Source organism: Neophocaena asiaeorientalis, unplaced genomic scaffold (assembly GCF_003031525.2).
Source record: "Neophocaena asiaeorientalis asiaeorientalis breed wild unplaced genomic scaffold, Neophocaena_asiaeorientalis_V1.1 scaffold5, whole genome shotgun sequence".
NCBI classification, from domain to species: domain Eukaryota; kingdom Metazoa; phylum Chordata; class Mammalia; order Artiodactyla; family Phocoenidae; genus Neophocaena; species Neophocaena asiaeorientalis.
The window spans coordinates 5,704,239-5,715,169 of NW_020174698.1; the positions used below are offsets into that span (position 1 = coordinate 5,704,239).

The 10,931-nt window shown below is 40.4% G+C and overlaps 1 protein-coding gene across 3 annotated transcripts in view; it reads left to right on the forward strand.

Annotated features, from left to right (window-relative positions):
* EPB41L2 (erythrocyte membrane protein band 4.1 like 2) overlaps positions 1–10,931 on the forward strand; it is a 214,133-nt gene that overhangs the window by 587 nt on the left and 202,615 nt on the right. For 2 of the 3 annotated variants that reach the window (XM_024759070.1, XM_024759072.1), the window contains exon 2: positions 6,517–6,606. The exons of the other annotated variant lie outside the window; for it this stretch is intronic. The gene's annotated coding sequence lies outside the window, so the exon portion shown is untranslated. The remainder of the gene's footprint in view (positions 1–6,516; positions 6,607–10,931) is intronic. 3 annotated transcript variants of the gene reach the window in all.

Sequence of the window (10,931 nt, forward strand, 5' to 3'; positions counted from 1 at the left end):
GCGCGCGAGCCTGTCCCAGTTCGGAGCGGCCGTCCTCCTTCGACTCTTGGAGATGAGCGCGGGGGCTTGAGGTACGCGGCGGCGGCGTCGCCTTTCTGGCGGATGATTTTGGGAGAGGAAACGCAGGCGAGGACGCCGCGCGTCCCTCGGCCGGCCGCGCGCGTGGGCGCTGCGTGGAGCCGGGCGTGGGCCGCGTCAGCCCCAAGCACGGTGCGCGTCCCCCGCCGCCGCTCGCTCTGTCCCGCAGGACGGGTGCGACCTGGCCGATTCGGAGAGAAGCGCACGTTTTGCTCTCTGATCCGTGCAGTCCCGGCACTCAAACCATCTCACCACCCATGGCTTATTTTTCTCCTCTAGATTTGAGGGCAGAGAGTTGGGAGGGTTGTTAGTTGAGCTGCAGGGGAAGGACCAGGAGAACAGAACAGAAAGAGCAGGGTTGGAATCGGAGTCTAAATCCCCAGCCTCAGACGCTGCCTGCGGCAGCCGGGATGTCTACTGGAAGCCGTCGGTCATCGTGCTTCCCGAGATCGCTCATCTCCCTTGAGGTCAGGGTGTTTTGGTGAAGTGAGAAGAGCTCTCGCCTAGAGTCTATTATTTTTTTTTGGGGGGGTGTCTCTGTGGAGCCCTCCCTATTGACCTAGGACGCCTTAAATTGCATTCCTTATTACCACCACCGCTGCCCGTTTTTAAGAGCCCTGGTGGGGTGCGAGGGAAGGTAGAACCTAGAGGACCTGTGGATATATTTTCTCTTTTCTGAATCACATCTTTTCCTCAGTTTTTTGAACTTCTCGCATCTGAAATGGCACGTGTATGCTAGATGTCTTGTTACTGTTATTTAACCTTTTTTAAAAAAATGAATCTTAACAGTTTTTCCTTTATTCTTCCGTTTTATTCAGAGACCTTTTAATTTTTTCATTTGTTTTTTTCTTCTCACCGGAACCTATTATTTCTGTATCCTCTATTTGTAGTACTGTATTGAGAATTAGAATTTTGGCCCATGTCCTATCACATTTCCCACTGGATTTAGGACTAGAGGGGAAACTGAGTCAATTTCTTGGCCACGGGAGCTGGGATTTAGAATTCCCAGTCTTTGAACAGGTTTTACTGGGAAACGAATAGCACTTAATCCTATTCGGTTTCTGTTTGGAGGGCTCTTTGCTGTGAGAAATCACTGGATTGCTGTTGCAGCCACTGATGGGGCTGCATTGCAATGCAATCTTGGATTGTGATAAGTGCCAACTCAATACATCCATCAGGCTGACACAACTTTTAAAGAGTTAGGCTGTGTCACCTGTCAGAGTTCCAGGGATCAGTCCTAAAATTCAATTTGAGAATCACCATCAAACCTCAGATATCTACTTTATAGAGGTTATTGGAGAACTGTACAAGTGGTAATGGCTTGGAACAATGGCGTGGATTTAGGGCTAATTTAATCTTATCCTGTCTTCCTCACTTCTTGGGCAGAATTCCCACTGAAGTCAGTAGTGGTCTTGTGTGCAGAAGGACTGCTGAGAACAAGAGGCTGCTCATTTAGATTAACAGGAGGGGACAGTTTCTTTCCTTTTGAAACATCCCTCTTTAAGAAAGACCTAGTCATAACAGTGCTTTAATCTTTTATCTCTAGTCAAAGTAGTTAGACCTTCCAGAGAAAATATGTGGATGAGTTGAGCCCCCAACTTCAGATTCTTGATACCTAAATTGAATGGGGATTGCCTAAAACGGTTAAAAGTGATTAAAAAAATCATTTAACGAATTTCAGTAAAATTATTACTAACTTCAGTAAAAAATCTAAATTGTCGTAGAATATTCTCAGCTGGGTCCGTATATTAAACTGGTAAATATACAGCTGGTTATGTATATTAAAATCTGAAACTTAATTCCAAGTAGAAAGAAGCAGATTTGCAGATTTAGGGGACAAATCTGAAGAGGGCTCACCCCAAAATAACTATGGAAATATAAAACAAGAGAATTCAGATAGCCCTTGCTGTATTTAGAGAGGTAGCTTTTAGTACAGTTTGTGTATGTATAGGCTTTAGTGACCGTTTGGGCTCATCATTAGATTTGGAGGTTTCTGAGTTAGTTTTGTGCTGATCTGAGTTGGTGAGCTTGTTAGGTCCTTTGCTTCTTAACTAACCGTCTTGTGGTTTACCCTTTTCAAATTACCAGTTTGAAAGGATTGAGTTTAGAAAACCTATCCAGTCACCAGATCTTAAAAATAGATTTAAAAAAATCTGAACCGTGTGCACGTGGACTTCCCAACCACTTGCTTTCAACTAAAAATACTTGCAAAGATGACAAAGCAGTCTTCAACCAGAATATTTATTGGTAAAATTACTCTGTAATTTAGTAATATTGTATAGTTATGTTTAAGGTCGGGTTTTGCCCTGAATAACCACTCTCATATAACTGACTAGAGAACTACAAAGGTTCTATCTTTGCCACTTTATTTAGGAATGTGGGGTTTATATTTTATATAGCAGAAAGCTAAATATTTTTGAAGATTTGTTTTTGTTTCTGTTTCCACAGGGAAGTATGGGCCTTTTTCTTTGTTTTTTGAACTGAAGTAGCCTGTTTAAAGGCTGTGTGTAGACTTTTTGGAAAAGTATGAATTGCTAGTATTTTTATAAGGCAATAAAATAGTTTATAGGGATCAATACTGCTGAGAATCAAATTTTGCATTTCTAAAAGTCTGTATTGTTTACTTGGGGAAAACAAAGGAAATATGGGGGAAATACCTCCCTACCCCACCTTTATTTAGAAATATTTCCAGTAGCCTTGTTTGTTTTTTTCAGATTCAGAATTACTGTACCTAACCACTGGGTACCCTTACACATTTAAAAGCCTCAAGTAAATGTTTATGCTGGCTTCAGTAGTCAGCAAATACTAGCCAAACACTAATTTACTGCCCTTTTATAGAATCTTGGAATCTCAGGGCTGGACCTTTAGGAGTCAGCAAATCCACTCTCAGCCCTTTCGCCCTCCCCGCAACACACAAACATTTCCAGCCTCTTTGGAAGGTCTGAGTTAATAGAAGATTTGTATATGATTCCCCCACAGATTCCAGACAGAGCATTCTTTGGGAATGCCATTTTTTGGCACAAACCAGCAACCTAATAGTCATAAGATTTCTATCATTACTCTGTCTGAGCAGTGCCCCAAACTAAAATCTAAAATGGAGTTAATGCCTGCTATGATTAACTGGAGGGGAATGGCCTCCAAGTGTAAATACTACAGTTATTTAGATGTTACAGGTAAGCCAAAAAGAAAGAAAGAAATCATTAAAAAAAAATAAAGTTATTTATTTTATTTTTGGCTGCGTTGGGTCTTTGTTGCTGCGCACGAGCTTCCTCTAGTTGCGGCGAGCAGGGGCTACTCTTCATTGCGGTGCGCGGGCTTCTCATTGCGGTGGCTTCTCTCATTGTGGAGCACGGGCTCTAGGCGCGCGGGCTTCAGTAGTTGTGGCACGTGGGCTCAGTAGTTGTGGCGCATGGGCTTAGATGCTCCATGGCATGTGGGATCTTCCTGGACCAGAGCTCAAACCCGTGTCCCCTGCATTGGCAGGTAGATTCTTAACCACTGCACCACCAGGGAAGTCCCAGAAATCATTTTTAATTTCAGATAGAAATAACTGAGATAGTGATAATGTTTTTTTTTCTATAAAGTACGTGACTTTTGTATGAGAGAGGGAATACATATGTAGAGTTATGTGAAGTACACATAACATTATGTGTACTTAATAAATTTGATGAATCAATTTGTTGAAACTTTATATGATGTAGTGGAGGCGCTTTTAATTAGGATTCTTTGAAAGTTGGAGTTAACTTTGTAGAACCTGGTACTGTTTCATGTAGAAATGTCATGTAGGTTATATTTCATATAGGTGATTTGCTTTTTTTACTCTTGACTATTGTTTCCCCTTGTTTTGTGGTTGGCTTGATATATGTGGGTTTATTAGATGCATGTTTTTCATGTCTAGAAGGGTAGATAATCTATAATTCCCTAAATACCTAGTTTTGGGGATAACATTGATTTTAATGAGCATTTTAGTGGTTTTCTCATTTTTTAAAGTGATGTCGCTTTCCCTTTAGTATAGGGTAGACCTCAGGTGGCTTATGGGTGCATTCATACTGCTTCTGCTTTTTTTCAAAGATTGAATTTGGACTAATTTCCTATTCTTAGTTACTTTTAAAGTAGAAATATATTTTCATATCACACATACTTCTTTACATTTTTTTTTTTTACTTTAGTGTATTAGAACCATAAAGGTCTAAATTCATTATAGATTGCCTCACAAATAATCTTTATGGTAATATGGAATTTATTTGAGGAATAAGAATTATCTTTTCATTTGCTCTGAGAACTATCATAAGTAAGGTTTGCTTTAGGTAGCCAAGCTGACACTTCACATACGTGACTAAATTGAACATCATGGGGATGGTTTCAGTTCTTTCCAGGTTAAGAACCAGAGGGCATGGAAAGAGTTCTAAAGTGATTTTGTCACTTGTTCATCTGTAGGACCTTGTTGTCTGGGTCAGGTAGGAAGTTCATTGTCTTTAAATCATTCATGCTTTTACCAGGAAGCCAGTTTCCTCTTGCTTTTCTCTTTTTATGGCCTATTTATCTACCTCCATGAAAGAATTTTCAAATACTTAAAAGACTTATGTTACCCTCTAATTGCCTTTTTCCACGAAAATCGTGATTTTATAAACTTTTCACATAAGTCTGGTTACCGAGTCTCTAATCATTTTTTCCAAGCCCTGAATTCAGGTTTCCAGACCTCCTGATGAGATTTGCAGCTGGACCTACCACCATCATAACAGCAGTGCTGAATTTAATCATATTTTTGAGTTTCCTATATTCTATCAATATACGTACACATCCCAGTATCCTGAAGATACTAAATGAATATGTAGTTTAAACTTTGCCATAATTCTTTGGTCTTTTCTTTTTTCTAAATAGTCTACTCGTTTTTCACCCTTGATTCATCCACCTAGGGTACCAGAAGGGAGGGTGAAAATCATTTAGTTTAGATTTTTGACCTTGAGGTGGGAAGTATGGGGTTAGTGGGAAAGGTGTTGCCCAGGGTGGCCTCAAGGGCTCATGAACTGACTGAGACTGTTAAGTAAAGTGGGCTGTGTGTGTGTGTGTGAGAGAGAGAGAGAGAGAGAGAGAGAGAGAGAGAGAGAGAGAGATTTGGGGGAGCAATTTTGAAAAACAGAAAACGTTGAAAACTGCTGATGTAGTTCTATTCTTAGTTTTTGAGATTAGAGGATCGAAGTCTTACGAGACTTTCTGTTTTTTATTTTTTTCATGTTACCCCATTGCACTTTCATGCCCCCACTGTTGTGCTTATTTCCTTTCAATTCTTTTGGTTGTCCGATTTTAGGCAGTTGTCAAGGTTAAACTGAATTCTTTTTTTTTTTTTTTTTTGTGGTACACGGGCCTCTCACTGCTGTGGCCTCTCCCGTTGCGGAGCGCAGGCTCCGGACGCGCAGGCTCAGCGGCCATGGCTCACGGGCCCAGCCGCTCCGCTGCATGTGGGATCTTCCCAGACCGGGGCACGAACCCGTGTCCCCTGCATCGGCAGGTGGACTCTCAACCACTGCACCACCAGGGAAGCCCTAAACTGAATTCTGATATAATATTGGCTTCGTATTTTCTTCCCTTGAACTTAATGTGTCTTTATTTCCTCACAAATTTCTTGGATGGAAATATTAATTAGAAGGGAATCAGTAACAGGTCCACATAGTGGTGCTGGTTAGAATGCTCCTTATGCCAGTGGAACCTTGGGTAAATTATTTCTCAAGGCCTCAGTTTCCTTGTCTTCACTATGGGGTGGACAATCATAACCTACCTCAGGAAGTTAGATGAGGATTAAATGAGCTAGTGCTTATAAAATGCTTCACTCAGTGCCTGGCTTCTGTGAAAATTGTTAGGTTAAGAAAGGCTTAGTGGGTTGCTTGTGAAAATGTGGTAAGCAGTTTTTTTTTTTTGCAGTGGTCAGGAATAATTATCTGTGTGGAAGTAGAGTCTTTGATATGAAACTGTAATTTCCTATGGTGATCACAAGTTAAAACCACTTTTTAACAATTTCAGTATGGTATCGCTAGAATTTTTTTAACTATCCACTGCTTTTGGCAGTACTCAGAAAAGCATATAGATGGCAAAACTGTCTGGATCTAATTTCAGCATCACAGAGAGGTGGTAGTCTTTTTTGTTATGTTGCCTGAGGTAGCTGATTCGGAGTGTAAAACTTGTATGCATATGCTATATTATAACTTCCTCTCTCTACAGCTTCAGTGAACTTGCTGCAAGAAGGCTGTTAGTGGAATTTTTATTGATAGTGTTTAAGTCTCTGCATGTGACATTAAAATGTGACCTTTTCACATCCAGCACATCTTTTCGTACCTGAAATAGATCTGCGGACATATTTTTCCCCTAACAGAGTGTTTTAATTTTAAATTAGTTGACAACATTAAGAAATCAGGAGGTTTCACAGAAATATCTTTCTTTTAGGTTTCTCTGGGAAAATTGGAGGACCTTGGCCACACTGGGCCCACGCTCCTTTGTTGCAGTGCTGAGGAGTTCCTGCCCTATCTCACACAGGTCATCTTCCTACTTTGCCGAAGTCCCACCCATTGCCTTTTGGCTTACTGCTGGACCTTTTCATTCATTTGTATTAGATACATGGCTCCTCTAGACTATCCAGTTTGCATCTCTTTTACTAAATCCAATTTGGAAGATGCAAAAAGGACTCAATCTATATGACCTTCAGTAAGGTGTTCCTGGCAGTGGGGCTTTTCTACCTCTAGGGCCAGCAGTCATTTCCCACCTCTCCCTTTGTGAAGGCTGACCTCTGGGTCACTGTCAGTCATGGTTTCTGGAGCCCAGCAGGCAGTAGGCCCTCGGTCACACGTGGAAAGAATGCTCTTTCTAGTTTCCTCCCAGACTTTGTGACTCCTTCTCAAAGCAGCTTGTCTGGTTCTCTGAAGCCTAGTGTTACACGACTGCAGCCCGTAGCTGTACCTTATTTGTATGTTATTTGGATGTTTTAGAGGACTTTTTTTTCATTTCGTCATTTAATATTTTAGTATGTATCTCTAGAAGGTAACTCTTTTGTAAACATGATTGGAATACCACCATCACACTAAAAATTCCTTAATATCATCAAATATTCAGTTGTTGATATTCAAATCTCCAATTACCTCAAGTATCAATTTTTGAAAAAGTTTGTTTGAATCCAGATCCAGTTAAGATTTGCCTGTTATAATTGGTTGGTGTATCTTTTTTTTTTTGACTTTTTATTTAATATTGGAGTATAGTTGGTTAACAATGTTGTGTTAGTTTCAGGTGTACAGCAAAGTGATTCAGTTATACATATATATGTAACTATTCTTTTTCTTTTCTTTTTTTTTTTTTGTGGTACGCGGGCCTCTCACTGTTGTGGCCTCTCCCGTTGCGGAGCACAGGCTCCGGACGCGCAGGCTCAGAGGCCATGGCTCATGGGCCCAGCCGCTCCACGGCATGTGGGATCCTCCCGGACCGGGGCACGAACCCGTGTCCCCGGCATCGGCAGGTGGACTCTCAACCACTGCGCCACCAGGGAAGCCCCATGTAACTGTTCTTTTTCAAATTCTTTTCCCGTTTAGGTTGTTTGGTTGGTGTTTCTTTAAAGACTGATATGCTCTAGTTTCCCCTTCACCTCTTATTTTTCCTTGCAGTAGTTTGTATGTTGAAGAAACTTGATTAGTTGTTCTGTTTGGTTTCTCACAGTCTGAATTTTGCTGATTTCAATCCTCTAGTGTAGTTAACCTGTTCTTCTGTCCTCTGTATTAGTAGTTGGAGCTAGAAAATTGGTCTAATTCAATTTATCTTCTTTCTGTTTTTCTTTTTCTTTTTTTTTTTTTTCCTTTTGTAACATTCCTCCATGGTTTAGGCTTCTATTTGACACTTCTTGCTTGCTTTCCATCCATGAAGCCAGGCTTCATCCTGGCTTCAGGTGCTGTCCCATTAGCTTCTTTGTCTTCTTTTTAACCTGTGCTGGACAAGTGGATTTTACGCTAGTGGCTCAGCTTTGTTCTAGGTTCCATTGTATGTAATCTGATAAGGCCAGAAGCATTGATAATAAACAGGTGAAAAAGGAAGAAAAATAACTTTTGGAGCACAGATGATAAGTCAGCTACTGTAGTTGGTGCTTTATATATTATATGTTAATATCCCCAATCCTTCTTACAGCAACACCTTGAAGTAGCTGGTACGCTCATTTTACAGATGAAAAACTGAGGCTTAAAACCAGAATAATTTGCTCAAGGGCACCCAGCTTGTGTGCTGCTAAAACTTCTGTTTCTTCTGCAGGGGAGGGTGGATTATTGCTTTTAGTTGTTTGATGCTGTTACTCTGTAGAACTTGAAGATTTTAGGAGTTTGTTGGCATCTACAGTATCTAACTTAACAAAAGATAAGCTTGCTTTCCTAACTGGTTTCTGCCTCCTAGTTTCTTTTGTAAAGGCGTGATTGTGAAGCAGAGTACTACTGTTAGTTCTGTGATTCTTGAAGCAAGCTGGAGTGGCGAGTACCCTTCATCTTGTTTTTCACATTAGTGTAGTGTTTCCAGGCTGATGTTTCAATGTAACAAAAATGTCCCAGGGTATAAAACACGTCAAAATAAAATGTGTGCCTCCTTCCTTTTCAGTTTTTATCTTTCAAGCAGTTTTATACTTTTTGCTACTTCATTTGCAGTGCAGATAGCATTCCCCAGGGTGCTAGTATATGATTTAGAAAGTCAGGTAATAGTGTAGGGATTATAAGGAAAAGCGGCAGACCCCTGCCTTTCATGTCCCTTCATGACAGATTTCTGCTCCTCAGAGGCAACCGCTTTCAGTTCTTTTAGTTTTATTATCCGTGTGTTTTGCTTAAAACCACGATATTCTTGCTTTTTTGCTTTTTCTATTCTAGACAATATTAGCTGTTGACTTTCTACCTTGGTTGGGGTTAGCCTCCTTTACAGACTCCCTTTTCCTGTGCACAGATGCACATTCTTCTCTCCTTCCACAGCACATATAGGCAACAGCTGAGCTGTGTATAGCGCTTTGATTGCATACACTTTCTTTTACAACTTTTTGTTTTATCCTGAAGTTAATTGCCTATTTTTTTCCTCATTTGTATAGTTTTCTTAGTACCTACCCTTAATTTAGCTCTAAACTTTGTTGAAAACTATATGGCAAACCATTTTCTTTTTTTTTTATTAATGACATCCTTCCTGGACCGGTTATTCTTAGAACTGCTGTGCAGCTGTATTCTGGAAATTGCCCTTTTCCTCTCTTCCTGGGCTCCCGGGTGCCTGGACTTCGTGTCTCTTTCTTGTCTCTTACTTTACATGAGTGCATCCTCCAGTAGTTTCCCAAGAAAGTGCAAATGGAAGGCGAATTTCTTGAGACCTTGCATGTCTGAAAGCGACTTTTTCCACTCTTAAAATGCCTCTTTGTACTCTCAGTTTGATTGCATTTATAGTTTGGCTGGGTATAGAATTCTAAGTTAATGGTTACTGTCCCACCGAATTTTGAAGGCATTGCTCCATTGTATTTTCACATCCCACTGTTCTGTTGAGAAGACTGACTCGATTCCCATTTCTGATTCTGTGTATGTAGCTAGTTTGTTTTCTTTAGAGGTTTTCAGGATTTTACCTTTGAACTTGTTGTTTTGAATTTCATGATGGTGTGCCATGGTATGGGAGTCTTTCACTCATTGTGCTAGCACTCAGTGGGCCCTTTTAGCTTGGAAACTCTTGTCTTTCAGAAATATTCCACTATGATAATGACTCCCTCTATGTTCTCTGTTCTTTCTGGAACTTCTATTAATTTGGATGTTGAATTTCCTGCCGTGACTTAAGATTTGTTACTTTTTTCTCTCTGATGTCATCCCTTTGTCCTTTTGTTCCCTCTTTTCGGGAAATTTCTTCAATTAGTTTTCTTCTAATCTCTCTACTGAACTTTTTTGCTTTCCTATTTTGGAAGCTACTACTAGGCTAATGAATTTTCTTTTTGATAATGTCCTTTTCTTGTTTCATGTATATAGTTTCTCCTGTCCTGCCCATCTTGATGTACCCCTGCGCTTGCTTTCTCTCTGTCTGGAATGCTCTTTCCTCAGATACCTACATAGCTTACTCCCTTAACTCCTTCAGAGCTTTGCTTCCGTGATCATTTATTTGAAAGTACAACCCTGCTCCCACCCTTACCCCAGGGTGCCCTAAATCCCTTCCTTGTCTCTTCTTACTTCTGCACTGTGTATTGCTGAAATCTGATACCCTTATATTTTACTTTTTGTTTATTGACTCTCCCCTCGCTGGAATGTAAGCTGCATGAAGGCAAATCTTTTTGTGTATTTTGTTCAGTATTTCCAGTACCTAGAACAGTGCCTGGTGCAGAGTAGGCACTTGGTAAGTATTTGTTGACTGAGTGACTGGACCTCCCTGTTTTCTGTATAGAACCTCACCTTTGCCCTCTGAGCACAGAGCCTTTCTTTTTCAAGTGCTATAGAGTGAACTTCCTGTCTTCTGGCTGCCAAGTTTTGTTGAGGCTGTGGGTGTGGTTTAAACGTTACGTGTCCTTATTTCCAACAGGTCCCTGTCTTCAACTTGCTCTCCCATCTCAACCCTCAGAGGTTTCTGGAACTTCCAATTCCTAAGGCTCTCAAACCTTCTCCAACTATCACATTGTTTTTGGTAGGTCCCCACCAAGATAGCAATGCAAGTTTAGGCTTCCTCTGCTCTGCTAAGTCAGTTACTTTATACATCTGTTCTCCATCTTCTAAAATTCTGTTGATATATCTCATCTGCTGGCCTGTCCCCTCCCTTTTTTTTTTTTTTTTTTTTTTTTTTTTTTTTTTTTTTTTTTTTTTTTTTTTTTTTTTTTTTTTTTTTTTTTTGGGTTTTTG